The following is a 19,415-nucleotide window of genomic DNA, read 5'->3' as shown; positions in this document are numbered from 1 at the left end:
AAAGAATAGAGAAGATGTGAAAAGATTGTGGTTGATAGACATTGGTGGGGAAGTGATACAAGGTAAATTGATTGTTGTCTTAGGGTTACACAAATAATGGATCAGTTGGAGCATGAGTTTTAATTAGAGTGATTAATTAATGAATGTGTTGGGTTGACAGAATATGGGAGATATAAGTTTACGAGTTATAAATGAGATCGGCTTGGGATTAAGAATAGATGATAATAGAAAATAGGTATTGTTCATTATACATGTTGTGTTAGTGGAATCGCGACAAAGCTCGATAAGGTAAGATTTTAATTTCGAGGATGAATTTTTTATTAAGGGGGGAGAATGTAAAACCCCAAGTTTTCAATTTGTATCTCGAGAAAAAAAATAGTGGAATTTTGAGAAAATCTTGAAAGTGGAATTTAGGGGTAAAACTTTAAGAGATTTCTGATCATTTTTAATGAAATCTGATCTTACCATTGGATTCAAAATAATTGAAAAACATACTTTAGTCTGTAAGCACGCTTAAGTACGAGTCCGAATAGAAAAGTAGCAAAATCCTTGATTACCGATTCGGACCAGGCTAAAATAGTAACTTTTTGGTAGAACAAAAATTATTAAGATTCGATACACCATTGGATTCGTAACAAAAAATTATTGAACATGGACTATTTACTTATCATTTTTGAAGCATAAAAAGTCAAATTATCGTAAAAAAATGAAAACGACGTCAAATTTAGGGTCCCACTGGATAAAAAATATAAATTTTTGTTAGAGCTAAAATTTATAGAAATTGACTACACCATTAGATTCAGAACAAAAAATTAAATAAAATAGAGTATTCATTTGTCAATTTTGGAGTCTGGATGGTCAAGTTATCGTCGATCAAAACAATAGGCAAAATATCGATTTCATCCCAAAATTTATATAAATAAATTTTTTAATTTTTTTTTTCTTTTTTTCATCATCTTCCCCAAATTGTTAAAATAGCTACGACATTAAATGAATTTTTTTTTTATTTTTTATCGATCTTCAACTCTAGATTCACTACGAACGGTCCCCCTTTCGATAATCGACGTAGAAGGGAGAAATGTCATCAGCCTCGTTCTCTACAAACCCACCCAACCTCTTTCCATTTCACTTTCTTTTTCATCCTGTATCGTCAAAAATCAGTAGTATTTATATACGGGGGTTTCGAAACTTTGACATCGGATTTCATCCGTTTCAGGATCAAACCGTCCTACGTCGCATAAGGGAAAAAGGACAACGACGTCGAGATCTTTGAAACCAACGGGTTAGATTTGAAAATTATTCGTATTGAAGTTCAAACCATCTCAATTTTCATGTTGACCATCTCGATTTTCGTGCACATACTTCGATCCTTTCGCACAAAGATAGTAAGAAACTCTCAATTTCTATTAGTAATCTTATATTGTGAAAATTACATTTAGGATTTGATTAAAAATTTGTGGTGAGTTTTCAAAAATATAGAATTCAATTGGTTATTTCAAATCATGCCAGAACTTGCATATTTGATATGATTAATTATATTTTATAACGAATTATACGTGAGTAAGATATTTCACCGGATTATTTCCGTTAGTTGGGTTCTATGCACTACTCAGACCCCGTTTTGATCTAAATTTTATAAATTTTCAATGTTATTGAAAAAAATGAATTTCATAGTTGAAAAAATGATTTAATATTCAATGAACTCATATTGAGTTGATGAATATCAGAAAATAGATATTTTGTTTGAGATATTGAAAACTGTAAAAATCAAAAAAAGGAAAAAGGGTATGAAACGGTAAAATGTCAGAGTCATACCCGAGGGGTGATGTCTACATTTTACATTGTTGTGTTGTGTGTAGGTTGGTGAATGGATATCGAGGGATAATGTTATTGGTTGCATGTTTATTTACTTTCTGTTAGCACAAGGCGCTGTTTACTTTTCCGTTCAGTTATTTATTTTAGGACGGGTGGCCATACTTGCATGATAGGAAACTGGATATCCATTCTCAACCTTGTATTGTTAATTTCTCTTTTGTTTCAAATGAAAATAATATATATATGTAGCTATTTTGTGAGTTGTTAAAGAGTCTATGAATGCCTGAAGGGATAGTGCGTCATATCATCCGGAGTGGTGTACTATTCTGGGATGTATGGTAGGGACCACCAAGCTCATACGTGGTATGGGATACATATAAGAGTAGAGTCACAACTGGAATCCAGGTTTATTCCTCTTTATCTTTACTAATGAACTTGTAATATAAAAGTGGTCGTATACGAATGGTTTGTATATTTGGGAATCACATGTACGCCTGATAGGCATAGACGAAGATGATTAGTTTGTAATCACTAACAATCTATAGTAGTTGAATGTTCTGACACATAAAAAAGAGACCCATTGCTTACGGTCACATCAAACGACCAGCTTGAGTCGGATAAATGGTCCTGCAAGCATGGTAAAGAGCGACCAGCCACAAAATTAGGAACTACTACTTAATTATGAGACATCATGTCCCGACTAGAAGCAATCTAGTCGTGAATCCCAACTCTCTAATTTTTTTACTCTACCATTGTCTATTATGTATCTGTTGTCATATTTTGATATATAAAATGAAATGCATGTTTAATATTTCTATTTGATCAATTAGATTTGTATAAAAAGAAAATGCTATAGTGAGTACTGCTGATGGATGTAATGTGAGTTTTAAAATGTTTAGTTGCTCATCAATGACTATATGTACTAGTTAATCGTAGTTTATTCTGTAAAACTTTGCATATGTTAAAATGATTTAGTATGCTTATCCGTTCATGTTAGAAGAGTTTATTGGCAAAAATTATTTTCTTCCTTACTGGGTAATCATTATTACTCACCCTTTCGTTCTTCATTTTTTAGTTTTAGATCCGAAGCTTGGCGAGGTAGGTGTAAAAAATGAGTGAGAATCATCTAGTGGGGTCAGATAGATAGCCAGAGTCCGTTACTTGGTAAGTATTGGGGTTATATCCCCTAGTGGTGTCGATTTATCCAAAAGTATTATAGATTTTGTTCTGAATGTTAGGACTTATGTTAAAGTGCGAAATTTTTGTATAATCCCGTGTATAAATTTCTTCTTCCGCACTCTGATTTATCGTACGTTATTAGATATATGTAGGCTTCCGCTATTGTGATATTTTGTATTTATATATGCAGGATTGTATGTCGTTTATCAGGTGCAGGTTGAATGTATTGGAATGCTAACATAAAAAGAGGAGACCATGCCAAAATTTTGATGCACCACCTTGTGCCTCGAGATCTGACATGGGGCTTTGTGTTAGCATTTGGCTGGGTGCCACAGGATGTTATGGGTACAGTTTAACAAGTAGTTGTGTCGTGGAATGTTAACATAAATAGAGAAGACCATGCCGAAGTCTCAAAGAGCCACTTAGTACCTCGAGATTCGACATGGGGATTTGTTTTAATGTTATGGGACGTGATAATAAAGGTTTTTGAAACGATTATTTTCGAGACGCTGCATAAATTGATTTCGTCATGCATATGTAAATTATTCACGCAGATTAGGGCAAATTTTTTCATTTTTACCTCGTCGCGGGCTATGCTTGCCGCATTGTGGTAAAGGTGGCACATAAATGGTTGGGTCTTGGCTAAGGTTTTTCTTTTGCTCTCTTATTTTCAATTTTGTGTTTTGGTGTTCAATTTTGTCATTTTGATCTTTGGCTAATACATTTGAACACATGCATAATTAATTTTTTTGACAAATTCATTATTTCATGCAATTATACTTACTTAAGATGACAAATCAAGTAAAAAGATAATATAATTCCTAAATATGATTATTCACTAATAAAAGTAAAACTAGGACTTAATCCGTGATAAGTGATGAGTGTCTCGAAACACTGAATTATACGCACGTTTCCTGAATATTTATTTTGATTTTTTTTCCTATTTCTCCATATTAAGGTAACAATCATGATAAGCCTTGAAATATTATGTTGCATGTTAATTAAGCTTAATTATACATAAATAAATTCATTACTAGATAAATCTAATTACATGTGTTTCTTGTGTAGAAAATCAACATTTTAAAATCAAAATCTCAAGGTAAAAGTATTTGGGCCCACTTTGGATTGCCCTAATCCTTTGGAATGCTCTAATCCTTAACTCATGTTCTCCTCTTTTGTCTTTTTGTGCAAAGAAAAGTGGAGGCTACTTTCAGACTCTTCTACACACATTTTTCTTTATAAATAGAGCTTCAATCTCTAGAGAAACCCTTATTCCCTCTTGGTTCTCTTATCTAAGACTCCTTTAATCTAAGGCTTTTAGCATCTTCTCTTATATTTTTGTATTTTTATCTTCTAGTTATTTTCTTTTTGACTAAATAGTCTTGTAAGAAGTAAAAGAAGAAGAATTTATAAGTTTCTCCATGAAATAAAGAAAAGTTCTTCCCTCTCTTGCAATGACATTAGGCTAAGCTCCCCTCCATTAGAGAATGGAAAAGTCTAGAGCAAGTTCTTGTGTTGTTTCTAGTTTCATGTCTTTTTTTATCTAAAATACTTATGAATTCTCTTTAAGATTTCTTACACCTTTTATTCTTAATATAGATACTTTATGCTTAGATTAGATCAAGATAAAGTATGCTTAAACTAGATAATTGGTAGTAGGAAGTTCAAGGAATTCTACTTTGTTTATGTTCCCTCATTTGATTTCATTTGCTAAACTTTCTGATCTAAGGAGCTAATACCAAGCCCTTACGATAGAGTTATAAAAAGGCTAGAGACTAGGAATTGCTCATCAACATGTTCTAGGTAGATCCACTTCCAAAGGTGTTTTAATTTCATAAGTTTACTTGATTTTAACTTCATTTAGTTTGGTTCATTTTCTAGCAACTTTAAATTTTTTTGATAAGTTCAAAAATATAAAGAAAAATAGTTTTAATTCCTTTTGATTAATTTGAATTTTATCCTCTTTCGATCCCCTACTTGCCCCACAAGTAAGGTAAAAGTAAGATTAATATTAACTCCGGTGGGAAGAATAACGATAATCCCACCAGTAAGTGTTTGAAAAAAATGCGGATAAATTAGTATTTTGAGACACTGATCACTGATCTTATTTTAGGAAAGTTGGTAATTGTAAAAGGCCTTGGCCATTTAGTGGAATGAGCTTAACCCTTGTGAAAATTGCATATGTGCTAAAATAGAAACAAGTGGAAGGCTATATTTGTGTTAAACCAATAACAAAATAAGTTCAGAAGCTTGTGAATCAAGTTTAATGCCCATTCACATCATCTTGGAGAGAGATTGCTAATAGTTATAGAGTTCTCAAAGGCAGATATCAAGTACATCATTCTCTACCTTAAAGATGAGGCTATTGCGGGGGATCAGATCATGCCCATTTGGATAGTTCAATCGAGACACACACATCTCGAGATGTATTATCTTATCACGTAGCATTGTTAAGGTCATATTCTATCTAATCAAGAAAAAAATTCCAACCATAAAATATTTTTTCCCTATGAAAACATTTTATATCTAGATAAATACTATATTTAGATAATGATGGGATAGTCGGTTATAATTTAATGAGGATTCCGTTTTGGAGATTTGGGTTTTTATCTATCTAAAGAGTTAAAAACCATTGTAACGATGATCTTGAAAGGAGGGTTTAGAAAAGAGATTTGAAAAGATTATGTAATAGAGAAATTCATTATAGTGAAATAACTCCTTGAGCTCGTGGACGTAATTATCTTTGTCAAACCACATAAAACATTCGGTGTTTTTCTCTTCTTTTTCATTTTTTTTAAATTATTTTGTTGATTATTTGTGAGATCTTGGTTCATACTAGGATCTCAAGGTGGATTGGATTTTTGCATCCACAATATGTAAATATATGTTAATAACTAATTGCAAATCGATTTAAATTGTTTATCTCATCCAAAATAACTTGGCCACGTCCATAAACAAGACAAGACAAGACATTAAATCGAGATATAAATCCATGGTTGGAAATGTTAACTTATGATATGGATGAGCCCAAGTACCTAAAACCTCATTAAACTGAGCATTTGGATGAACTGTGGAGTAAATGTTTATCCATTGTCTATTGGCTTTTATATGGTAACTTCGCCTTAGTGGTTATTTATATGATTCAATTCAAACATTTTCCATCAAGGGACTGGACGAGCCAAGCTAATGATGAGAGAAAATATCAGACCAATGGTTAAAAATTATCTATTATTTATATAGATCCACCAAGGTGGGATAAGCATTCATGTGATCGATAGGCCCTAAATAACATTTCATTTGGCTTTTTTATGTGTCAATGAATCAAAATTTCTTTTGGTGCTTTAGAAATGTTTTTCTTATACTCTCCAACTAATCTTTGTGAACATTGTGTCTTGTTATGTAAAAATAAAAGAGGTTATGCGTACATTGCACCAGGTGTATGATGAAAGAAGGGAAAATTACTTAATAAACCCTATGGTAGGGATGTCTTTCCTAATGCACGATGAGTTTTGAGGCAGTATTTTAGCACTCCAAGTAATAAAATCTTTTTCTCTTAATGTTCCCTGTAGACACTCCATTTTTGCATTCGCCTAATTAATCAACTCGTCAACCCGATTGCAATGATTCCCAATGATGGATGTTTATTCCAATGCTTTATTTTGTTACCAGATGTATTTCAGAAATTTAGATAAGGTATCTCAAACTAACAAAACTGTAGAAACCACGCTACGCTAGGAAAATATAACCCCAAAAATATAGAAATCATCATTTTTCAGACAAAAAGAAGTTTTACGATAAAAATCACTAAAAATGACTAAATTACAAAAATACCCCTAATCTCAAAACATCCTTAGAGCCTACATTACCCTTAGGAAAACCCTTTCAAACACATAAAATAACAAATCGAAACCAAATAAATCATTTCATCAATTTTCACAGAATTCGATAAAATTATGAAAATGCCCCTCATGAAGTTCAGGACCATTCAGCACAAAAAATTTCATAAATGATACAAACCAATATTTTCTTTGAATTCCACATGAAAAATCGATTCTAAAACATCCTAGAACATCAAAAACCGACTTGAAACACAAAAAGTTCTCTCCGAAGGTAAAACGGTAATTTTACAATTTTAATAATTAAAAATTCTGAAATTCATAAATAAAATATTAAATAATTAAAGTGAAATATTAATAAAATTAATTTAAAAATTTGAACAAAAAAAATCGATCAATCAGGCTCTTAGGCAAAATTGTTGATGGTTGCCAAGATATTTATTCAAGGACCCTCCATTTGGGGGTCCAAAGAATTTAAGATATAATAGAGGGGGGTTCTCCAAAAAAATTAAAGTCAATCAAGTAAGACTAAAGTCAAGATCTTAAATTCAATCAAGTAAGACTAAAGTCAAAATTAAAGTCAATCAAATAAGACTAAAGTCAAGATATTAAAAGTCATCCTAGTAAGACTAAAGTCAAAATCTTAAAGTCAATCAAATGTGACTAAAAGTCAAAACTCTAATAGAGTTATAATTAAATAATAATTCTATTTAAAGTAATCCTAACTAAATAATAACTCTATTTAATAGAATTCTAACTAAATAATAATTCTTTCTAAGAGAATTATAATTAAACAATGATTCTCTCTAAAAGAATTATAATTAAACCTTAACTCTATCTAAAAGGTACTTAAAAAGGTTTATAAATGAGAGTCTTCACACTCTATTTTCGTATCAAGTAAAAAATCCTAAGAGAAGTAGGTCAAAAAGCTTCCCTAGCCTCCCATAAACCCTAATTTTGAAGCCCCAACTCCTTACCTAACACCCATACTTCGATTTTAGCTTGAAAAACACCTAGAAGCCCTTCAAAAATACCTCGAAATCCATAAAAAAATCCGAAGAATCCAGATCTAAGGAAGAGATACCTCGTCTCGGAGATCAGAAGTCAGATCCAGAGACAGAACGAAGCGAGGAATACTGTACAAGGAGTTACTCTATCAGATCTGAGGGAACGAGAACGTTGTCTTCGGAAAGGTATAAATTTCTTAATTTTTTTTATTATTACTTAGGTCTTTTAGCGATGTAGTTTATTTGAGAATTAGTAGAGATCGACGTTTCTCGGGCGGGGTTGGTGCCTAACACCTTCCAACCCCGTAACGAGATCCCCAGACCCGTATTTTCCTTTTGTAGATTAGTTTATTTACCTCTTAGAGTCAAAGTTCGATTCCTAAACCGTAATAACTAGGTGACGACTCCCAAACCTCAAAGGTCAAAAGCGGATCCGCGCACCCTGTGGATCGAGGGCGCTTTCAGTGGCGACTCCGTTGGGGATCATTGAGGATCAAATTTGAAAAACCCCAAGTATGGGAGCATTGCTAAAATGACCTAGAATGTTTTTATTTATTTTTATTTGTTTATTTATTATTATATTTGCATCTTTGTTTTTTTATTTTTGGTTCGAATATTGAGCATGTGTTTTGACTTTGAATATTTGGCTTCGGCATATTATTTTTGTGAGTTAATCAAGGGTCATCTAAGGTGATCCTAAATAATGCAGGGTTTCAGGATGGTTGGGTTTATTGAAGATAATATGATGATTGTTGGACCATGACGTTTGATTTTTTTATTACATGTGTAGATCTATGTTAATTTTTTTTTTAGGGTGTGTGCGATTGATCCATGGATAGCATTTTCTTTTCTTAGTTTTTTTAATTAAAAAAAAAGTGTATGATTAGTATGATTTTTTTTAAAGAAATAAAATAAATTTTTTTTTAGGGAAATTGTGTTGTCCATTGACAGTAAGCAAAAAAACAGCAGAAAAAAATAAGAAAAAAAAGGGCAATTTGGTAGTGTGTTGTTAGCAACAGCAACTATCCATCGTGTTCAATAAAGGGGGTGTGTCCTTAGAAAAATGAAAATTTTGTTTAACCCTCACACCATCTTCTTAATCGGTTTTCAGCCATGTTCATCTTTTTTTCAACAGAAACTGATCTAGTCTCTCAATTCGATCGATTGAGGTCAGTCCGATCAATTTAAAACTCCTTATTTATCATCGATTTCTTGTGATTTAGTGCATACAACCATCAGTTCCTTTTGAAACCGATTCAAAGTAATGGTTTCCTGAAGAGAAAATCGGCCTCTCTTCATTCGGTCGAAGGAAATTTTGAAGTCTGTCGGCTCAGATCATTAGGAAATTCAATTAATCAGAGTGAGTTGATGTGATATAGTCTGAAGGAAGGGAGAGAGTTAGAAAGATCGAATGTAAGAGGGTTCCAGATTAGTTCCTTTGGGTACCTTATAGAAGTTTGAATATCGATGATGAACCAGCTTCTCTTTTTGTTTCTGTCTGGTTCGTTCGATCGAGTTTTAGGATTGTTTAATCCAGAATCAACGATCGGTACTTCGATCCGAATTTCTTTTCCTCAAATCTTATTTTTCCGATCCAAAACATGTTGGAATTTTCTATACGTTTCGGAGTGATTGTGGATACTTTTTTTTAAGATTTGGATTTCATCAATTGAGAGGTTTCGAACTTCGAAGGTGCTGTTTGCCAATTGCAATAGCAGAATTTTTTTTTTTTTGACGATCCTGCAGCTTCCCAGTAATTTTTTTTTCTTTCTTCGAGTACAGTGGTTACCAAGAACACAGCTCGTTGGGTTTTTGATGTGCAAATTCCGAATGTCATCGAGATTATGAGTTCTTTGTTCTTGGTACTGGATAGAGTGCATGATTGAAAAAATCAAAATAATAAAAAAAAATCTCTGTGGCCGAAATCTAATTCGAGAATCATTCTGATTGAGTAGATTCTATGCAAGTCTCTGTCTAGTTTGGGTGTTTTAGTTTTTTTATGTTGTCACACCAATATACCATCGAGATTCTAAATTTTTCCTTTAATGGCCAACGGTTTGGCATGGCAAATATTGGTGGTTTTGTTTTAAATTTTTTTTTAATAGTTTTTAAAAAAAAAAGAAAAATGTGTTCTTTTAAGTTTTTTTTATAAAAAATAAAAAAAACCGATTTTTATTGCTTGATAAAAGTCGATTTGTTTTTTTTCTTTTCTTTTTCTCTCTTTTAATTTGTTTAATGGTCATCATAACCTCTCATCCCAACGATTGTCACTTCATTCTTAATCCAATATCCTCAGAAATATCAATTTGGTTAGGGTCACCCCAAAATAACCCTTGATTAGACTATATAAAAAAATATATTCGGATTAGATTGCACGTTTGATTCAATAATTGAACCCGATTACCAATTTTCATAATTGCCTATCTAACGTGTTGTGATCTCGATTGGAGTATATGTTTTTATTTTTATTTATATATTTTTATTTTTTCTTGATATGATGGGTTTGTGCACTATCTTGATTATTATCTCTATGACATCAATGTTGTATGGTTTAATTTGACCCGTGAACTCATGTGTTTGAAAAAGGCCCCGGGCACACCCCACCTATTTTTCACACACCACTAGCACGTTTATATTATTGCATTGCACGTTGCATGTCCCTTATAGCCAACGTGGCACTAGTGCGTGGTCCGGTCTCCTCGGAGATGCGACGTCATTCATGAAAACCACAACTCCAGTCACGTACCTTATGGTATATCAAACTAGGGCATCAGTACCATCTGATCATGTGACTCTGAAAGGTATATCGATGCATCCAGGCTAGAGCGACCTGAACCTTTGACCTATTGTAAGCCGTACAGTCACATGTCCCTTATGCCAACGTAGTACTAGTACGTGGTCAGTCCCCTCGTGGGATGCCAAACCATTTATGAAAGCTACAACTTTTGACTCGTACCCGTAGGTATATAAAAGATAATCCAAGTACATCAATTGCACTTCTTAGTCAAAATCGGTACCTAAGCGAGATCCTGCCCCGCTGTACCCTATTGTACGAGGGGGATAGACTACATCTATTCTAGACGAGAGGTATTTAAGTGGGCCCTTGCTCAGCATCATGAGCCACCTCTCAATTGGGGATCAAACTGGCTATTTTTTGACTTCAGAGAAGTGGGTTGAAGTTTTAGATTATCACCTATACGGTATATCAAACCAAGTCACCACGTACAGTCGGATTGAGCACGCTCGAGAGGTATATAGGTGTGCTTGGGCAAGGGTGGCCAGATAAAAATGCATTGCACGTAGTAAGCTTAGAGTCTAGAAACCTCCCTTATAGGTCACGACTCAAACTTATTGGGTGTTCCCGGGTTGTTTATTGGACCTTGTGATTGATGAATGTATGTGAATGATGTGGATGATGAGATCAAAGTGTATGATTGTCCCCAAGGATCAAAAAATTTATTTTTAGAAATTAAAATGGGTGCACCGACCCAATAAAGAATCCATTTCTTACAAAAATGCAATAATGACCCAGTCCATCTCGATCCAACAATCATGATGGGCCGGGCCATTTAAATCAAAATGGAAATCAAAATTTCAAAGAAGAAAAATGGTCTACAAAGGAAAAGTATTTTTCAGAAAAAGTGTTTTTCAAAAGGAGTGTTCTCTAGAAAAATGTGTTCCAAGAAAAAATGTTTTCCAGAAAATATTTTCTAAAAGAAAATAAAAAGAAAAGTAATTGATATTTTACATGGACCTTGGAAGAATACTAAAATACCCTTTTGTGTCAAATCAGGATGCTAATCGCAAGCAATAACCCGATCGACCAGTTAGTCAAAGCAACCGTCATAGGGATGCACCCTATAGAGAAGATCAATTTTGGGAGATTCATGTTGAGGAGTGCTCTCTACTTCCACGAGTTTTAAATAGACTGGAACCTCTTCCGTGCTATGGCTAAGCGCTGGAACCCCTACCTTCACATATTCCATATTGGGCATATGCATTTGTGCCCCACTCACGAGGATTATTGTGGCATCATGGGGATATCCACTTCAAGAACTCTAGTCAGGCCCTCATTGAAGACCGGATATTCTGGTGACCTCGCCATAGGACTGAACATTTCCAAGGAAGAAGCCAAGGCCTTAGTTCATAACGGGAGATTGGAATTAGTAACTTTACTTGGCCCGTATCGCTCCCGCAGTCATCCTGTCAATGTAAAACCAGAAGTCTGGTGTGCCACTAGAGACTATCGATTGTACCTAGGAATCCTAGCTCAATACGTACTGACCTCCAATAATGATGGCCAAACTATCCCTTAATCGTTCATAGATATAGCCTCTCAACTCTCAAATAAAGCCAACCCAGTACCTCTCATCCTAGCTGAAACTTTCTCAGGTCTAGATGCCATAAAAAATGATGAGTGGAAAAGCTTCAAAGGAAGCCCACACAACTTTATATATGACATTGTGATCATCTCAAAATTGTAGATGTTCCTTCAAACCTCGAGTATTGGCCAGAACACTTCTCCAAAAGAAACCTATTAGTGCGTGACAACTCAGTCAAGGCTTGGAGTAAATGGTTAGACTCTTGCCTTACCCGTCATATCGGTTTAAGATGCCCTTGATGGATGACTGATCCCCCTATTCTAGGAACCAAAGGATCCTACTATGTCCGTCTGATTGATTTAGAAGAAACATCTTTTTACCATCCTAATATTATCCCAGAACAGTACGAAGTACCTACAGAGGTCTCTTTGCCTGAACCCAAAGCTTTCTTTCCTCCCGAGCCACTGACTAAAAAGTTAGTGCATCTCATTGAGAAGGCTTGGAACAAACGTACCTTAGGGTATCCAGACGAACCAGCAGAATTCAAAGATTTAGTTGTTAGAGCCAAGAGGATCAAGCCTTACAGCAATCCTGATGACCATCAAGACAAAGCCAAGCGTCCATGTAAAACTAGTTCAAGTCAAATTTGTTGAAAGATGTTTTAATAAGAATATTTATTTGTCAATCATTTTCAATAAACCTATTTTTCTTTTGAATAAATATTTATTTCCTTTTTGAATGTTCATTGCGTGAATGGATTAATTAATGGATTGGTGCACAAACCTCAATAAAATGATTCCTTAAAATGTTATCAAAGGGGAAATACTGAAATTGACTAAATCTACCTTTGATGGGGTCATAAAGGATTATCATTGCACCCAAACTCAAGCGTCCACCTCCTAGTTGGAGTCGTAAGTCCAGTCGATTAGAACAAGCTACAGTACCAAATCAACAAGCAGAGATGGTTTCAGAATCTGAGCTCACAGAGATCCGTAAGATCTTGGCAGCCTTTGCCAATGATATCAACAGTATAAAAGGCAAAGTGGAAGTGTTAGAACAGATCTCGGAATCAACGGGCAATCCCCTAGATGAACCAAAAAGAAAGAAGGTAGAAGAGAAACATCCATGTGAAGTCTTCGAACTCGACGGAGACGAAGAGTATGTTGATGAAAATCCGACGTTATCTAACAGAATGTCTCAATTGGAGTCAGCTATGAAGAGTATAAAGGGTATCGATGAAATTACAGCAGGCATTGAAGCTCTGAACCGCATCCCTAGAATTCATTTGCCAAAAAAGTTTGTAATGCCTGAAATGGACAAGTTCAGTGGGACAGGGTATGCGAAAACACATTTTAAGGTGTATGTTACCAACATGCGCACTATGCGGCTCAGCGACGAACATATGACGTTATTATTTCAAATAACTTTATCAGGAGCAGTTCTACGTTGGCTGATGTCTCAAGATCCAGTTACTGTGGGTATATGGGAGAACATGTCAAAGGCCTTCTGGCATCAGTATAAGTACAGTACCGAGATTGAGACTTCAAGAAGGGATTTGGAGGCAACTCAATAAAAAAATGGGGAGACATTCACTGATTTCATTGGTCGTTGGAGGGCCAAGACTGCCCAAATGTGGGATAGACCTTCGGAGAAGGAACAAGTAGCGATTATCCTAAAGAACCTCTCACAAGGATATGTTCAGCACCTAGTGGCCCAATATCTCCCTACTTTTGAGTCCTTGTTACAAGTCAGAAGCCAACTCGAGGACGCTTTTGCCTCTAGGGTTCTTTCTAACCCCTCGGATAACAAATCTAAGAAACCCTATGTTCCCAAACCTAGTACCAACCATGTCTACATAGCCAACACGTTAGCCACCCCAGCTCAACCCCCAGCCCGGACTAATAACCAGGTTCACCCAAGTCAACCTCAAACTCCGTGTCAATTTACTAATCTAAGGATGAGTTTCACTGTAGATCTTCACAAATTGATGAAAAAAGGGCTTCTTACCCCTATCCAACCCCGACCTTTGCCTAATCCCTTGCTAGCTGGACACAATTCTAACTTGTTCTGCGAGTTCCATCAAAACTCTGGCCATCACACAGATCGATGTATCACATTGCGCCATGCCATTCAAAACCTTATTGACAACAAAAAGGTCACAATCCCTAGCCCACCAAATGTCACCACTAATCCACTACCTACCTATCAACCTCTACCAACCCTGAATATGATTTCCCATACCCCATTACTATTCTATCCCATCTCTTTTATCCATCCAATCCTAGTCAAACCGCCTAGTTACCCCTTTGTCGGGATAGCTTTCACTGATGATGTTTTCACTACGAACTATAAATCATTTGATCTAACCTCGGATGATATATATTGTTTATCTCCACCTCGTTATAGTAGTCACGCATTCACTAGTTACCTGTTGACTCAAATGAACCTGAAAAATCCTATATCTTTGACAGATGAAGATCCATACTTGTTGACTGAAGAAGATGAGCTTTTTTCCCTCTCCTGTGATGAAGTTAGACATATGACTCAAGGAGGAAGAGTTTTTAAGTCACAAGAACTCTACATTGATAATCCTGCAGTCTTGGCAAGGAAAGAAGGAGAAGATCCTATCAAAGAAAACATCGAAGAAGATAACTCTGTAATCAAGCAGTTGAAGAAATCAAGGGCCAATATCTCAGTATTGGATTTACTCATGGCTTCTACTGCTCATAGGAAGATTGTTCTCAAAACACTAAACACAGCCCAAATCTCCCTTGATACTTCTCCAGATCAGCTGGCCAGTATAGTAGGGGCAACTTACGTGGAGAATATCCTATCCTTCTTGGACTTAGATCTCCCAAAAGAAGGGGCAAGTCACACTAAGCCATTGCACATCACAGTTGACTGTAACGGGATGAGGGTACCTCTAGTTTTGATTGATAACGGGAGTGCACTGAATGTTTACCCTTTGAAGACGGCTACTTGTCTCGGGTTTAAGGCTGAAGATCTCAAGCCCACTAATCAAGGTGTCAAGGCTTATGATAACACCAAGTGGGATGTACTGGGAATTTTGCACCTTCGATTGTCCACAGGCATAGCTGAATTTCTTGTGGAATTTCAGGTTATTGATATCCAGTCTTCTTTCAATTTACTGCTAGGGAGACCATGGTTACACTAGATCAAAGCCATCCCTTCCACGCTACACCAGAAAGTCAAGTTTATCAAGGATAGGCTAGTGATTACTCTTCATGGAGGTGCTGAAATTATAGGAATCATAAACAGTACTGAGGCCAAGAATGAGCCATTGCTTGAGATTCAGCCAGAACAACAGGGGATAGAACTTAGCGAGTTCAAATTCGAAAAGGTCTGCTCAGTTCAATGGGATCACTCGATGAAGGAATATTTCCCTATTGAGAACACCTCTAACTACTATATGGCCAATATGTTCAAAAAAATGAGATTTTTCCCTGGTATGGGCCTAGGTCGCAAGCAACAAGGTATTAAAGAGGCACCGGTGATTAAAGAGGCACCGGTGATTAAAGAAGTCATTGGCATATTCGGACTAGGATATAAGCCTACTAAGGAAGATTGGGCCCAATACTGGAAGACAAAGCGGGACAAGGCAATTGCAAAAAGGCAAAGGCGCACCACAGATCTCATCAAAATGAAGTCCTATCGTAAAACCCTTAATGGCTATTTCATGAAAGAAGGAGAAGACTTACGTTATTGTGGGTTCTCAGAGCCGTTCATTGATCACATCACAGGTACTCGTCTGCCTGGGTTTAAAATCTTTTGTGACATGGAATGGCCTAAAAAGGAAGCAAGCACAGAAGTTGAAGAGAATGAAGTTAAAGACTGGCAGCTCAATCTGGACTCCCTCAATATTGATCAGCTATTCATAGAAGATCACAATGTCCTAGTGTTGTCAGTCGAGAAAGGGATCCCAAATCCTCAGTCTGTAATCAAACCCGTTGTTGGGTGTCTCTCTATCTATCATGTAATTAGTTCTGTGTTGCACGTCAAGGCTAGGTCTGTCTGTCACATTAGTCCTGTTCAGTCTGACATGCCAGTTGAGTCTTTTATTTCTATTGAGTCAAGTAAGTTAGTTGTTTCTGCTAAGTCTGTTATTTCTAGTGAGTCTGTTTTTCCTGCTGAGTCAAGTGAGTCTGTCAAGTCTGCAATGAGTTCTGTTACCCTATCTCTTTTTAATGAAATGAAAGAAATTTTTGATTACCCTGAGCGCATAATAATTTAACTAATAATCTAGCTTCCGAGGGAGAGTCTTCTGACGAAGAACCTCCCCCTGAAATAATCAAGTTACTTGATCAAGAAGATGAACGTCGGGCTCAACCTCTAATAGAGGAAGTAGAGGTTATCAACCTCGGAACAAAATAAATTCCTCAAGAAATTTAGATTGGGGTCACTTTATCTCCCGATGAACGCAAAGGGATAGTAGACTTGCTCAGAAAGTTCAAAGAGGTATTTACATGGTCTTACGAGGATATGCCGGGAGTAAGCACTGACATTGTTCAACATCGGATTCCGTTATATCCTGATGCTCGACCAATCAAATAGAAACTTCGACGTATGAAGCCGGAATGGACTCTGAAAATTAAAGAAGAAGTTATGAAGCAGATTAACGCTGGATTTTTGGAAGTAGTAGAATATCCTGAGTGGATTGCCAATGTCGTCCCAATACCGAAAAAGGATGGAAAAGTTAGAATGTGAGTGGACTTTAGAGATCTAAACAAGGCAAGCCCAAAAGACAGTTTTCCTTTACCACACATAGATGTTCTAGTAGATAGTACAGTAGGACACGCTTTATTGTCCTTCATGGATGGTTTTTTGGGGTACAACAAGATAAAAATGGATACTCGAGATATGCAAAAAAAGTCGTTCATCACACAGTGGGGAACCTTTTGCTATAAGGTTATGTCTTTTGGTTTGAAGAATGCCGGAGCCACCTATCAAAGAGCAGTCACGACCTTACTACATGACATGATACACAAGGAAGTCGAAGTCTATGTAGATGATATGATAGTCAAATCTAATGAACGACTAGGGCACGTCACTGCATTAGAAAAATTTCTCACAAAGATTCAAAAATACCAACTCCGCCTCAACCTGCATAAATGCACGTTTGGAGTAACTTCAGGAAAATTATTGGGATTTGTGGTCAGTCAAAGAGGGATCGAAGTAAACCCTATGAAGATTAAAGCTATCCAAGAGATGCCACCGCCTGAGACTGAGAAGCAAATCCGAGATTTTCTAGGTAGAATCCAATATGTCAGCAAATTCATCGCTCAACTCACCAACGTCTGCGAACCTATTTTCAAGCTTCTCAAAAAGAATGAACCAACAGTTTGGAATGAGCAATGTCAAAAGGCTTTCGAATAAGTCAATGAGTATCTCTTAAACCCACCTATTTTGATTCCACCTACACCGGGTGAACCACTTCTTCTTTATCTGTCAGTCACAGAAGAAGTTATGGGATGCATGCTTACACAATATGACAAAGTACTCGCAACGAAAGGGCTATATACTACATCAGCAAAAAGATGTTAGAGTATGAACGAAACTATTCGGCCCTCGAAAAAACTTTCTTAGCACTGGTATGGGCTACTCAGAGACTCTGGCACTATATGCTATCTTATTCAATTATTCTATTATCTCGGATGGATCTTCTCAAGTATCTCTTCGAGAAACTAATATTGACAAGGAGAACCGTGCGATGGTTATTGTTTTTATCAGAGTTTGACATCACGCATGTTACACAGAAATCTATCAAAGGGAGAGCTGTGGCAGAATACTTGGCAGATCACCCTGTAGCAGAAGGAATAAGACCTGTTGATCAATTCTCAGATGATAACATCTTGCATGTTGAAGAAGAACCGCAGAACCAAACATGGCAGTTGTACTTTGATGGAACTGCCAATCATAATGGGTATGGAATAGGGGCAGTCCTATTTTCCTCGGAAGGATGCCACATTCCGATCGCTATTAAGTTAGCCTTCTCTAACACCAATAACACAACTGAATATGAGGTATGCATCGCGGGGCTCAAAGCTGCTTTGAACCTGGGCATTATAGAAATTGAAGTTTTTGGGGATTCAACCTTGGTCATACATCAGTCATTGGAAGAATGGAAGACTAAAGATGAAAAGTTAAAACCTTATCATGAGTATCTGTTAAACTTAATGAGTAAGTTTAAAGCTATCTTGTTCCAACACTTGTCAAGGGAAGATAATAGATTTGCTAACTCTTTAGCCACTCTATCTTCAATGATCCATTTGTCAAAGGGCATGGAATTGAGGCCGACCACCGTCAAAGTCAAAGACAAATCCGCATATTGCCATCAGATCAACATTGCTACTCAACTACCCGATGGAAAGCCATGGTACATAGATATAAAAAGAGTCTTAGAAAAACAAGAATTCCCGAAAGAAGCATCGAGGAAGGAACGACAAACCTTATTAAGATTAGCATCTCAATTCATCCTGTGCGCAGGAAATTTATACAAAAGGTCTTATGATGGGATTCATTTGTCATGTGTCGATGAAGATCAAGCTGAATAGATAATGGTTGAATTGCATTCAGGAGAATGTGGCCCCCACATGAGTGGAAAAATGTTAGCTAAGAAAATAATAAGACAAGGATACTACTGGCCCACGATGGAAATAGATTGTCATCACATGGTCAAAACCTGCCACAAATGTCAAATACATGCAAATCTCATACATGTGCTACCATCTCAATTAGTTGGTCAGACTTCACCATGGCCATTCTCAGTTTGGGGAATTGACATTATTGGTAAAATATCGCCTAAGGCATCAAACGGGCATGAATACATTCTAGTTGCTATCGATTATTTTACTAAGTGGGTTGAAGCTGCCTCTTATGTTGTCCTCACTGCGTCTCGAGTTGCAAAGTTTATCCAAACAAACATCATTAGTCGATACGGGGTACCTTCGGAGTTGATTTCTGATAACGGGTTATACTTCAAAGCTGAGGTTATTACATTGTGTTCAAAGTTCAAAATCTCACACCACAAATCATCTCCTTACCGCCCTCAGACTAATGGAGCAGTTGAAGCAGCTAATAAGAATCTTAAGACTATCATCAGGAAAATGTGTCAATCACATCAAGATTGCTCAGAAAAACTGCCATTTGCAATATGGGATATCGAACTTCAATTCGATCTTCTACTTGAGCTACTCCCTACTCCTTAGTGTATGGCATGGAAGCAGTCTTGCCAATTG

Source organism: Akebia trifoliata, chromosome 13, assembly GCF_017979445.1.
Source record: "Akebia trifoliata isolate Shusen 1 chromosome 13, ASM1797944v1, whole genome shotgun sequence".
Classification (NCBI taxonomy): Eukaryota; Viridiplantae; Streptophyta; class Magnoliopsida; order Ranunculales; family Lardizabalaceae; genus Akebia; species Akebia trifoliata.
The sequence above is the reverse complement of the archived record's forward strand: the minus strand, read 5'-3'. Positions refer to the sequence as shown.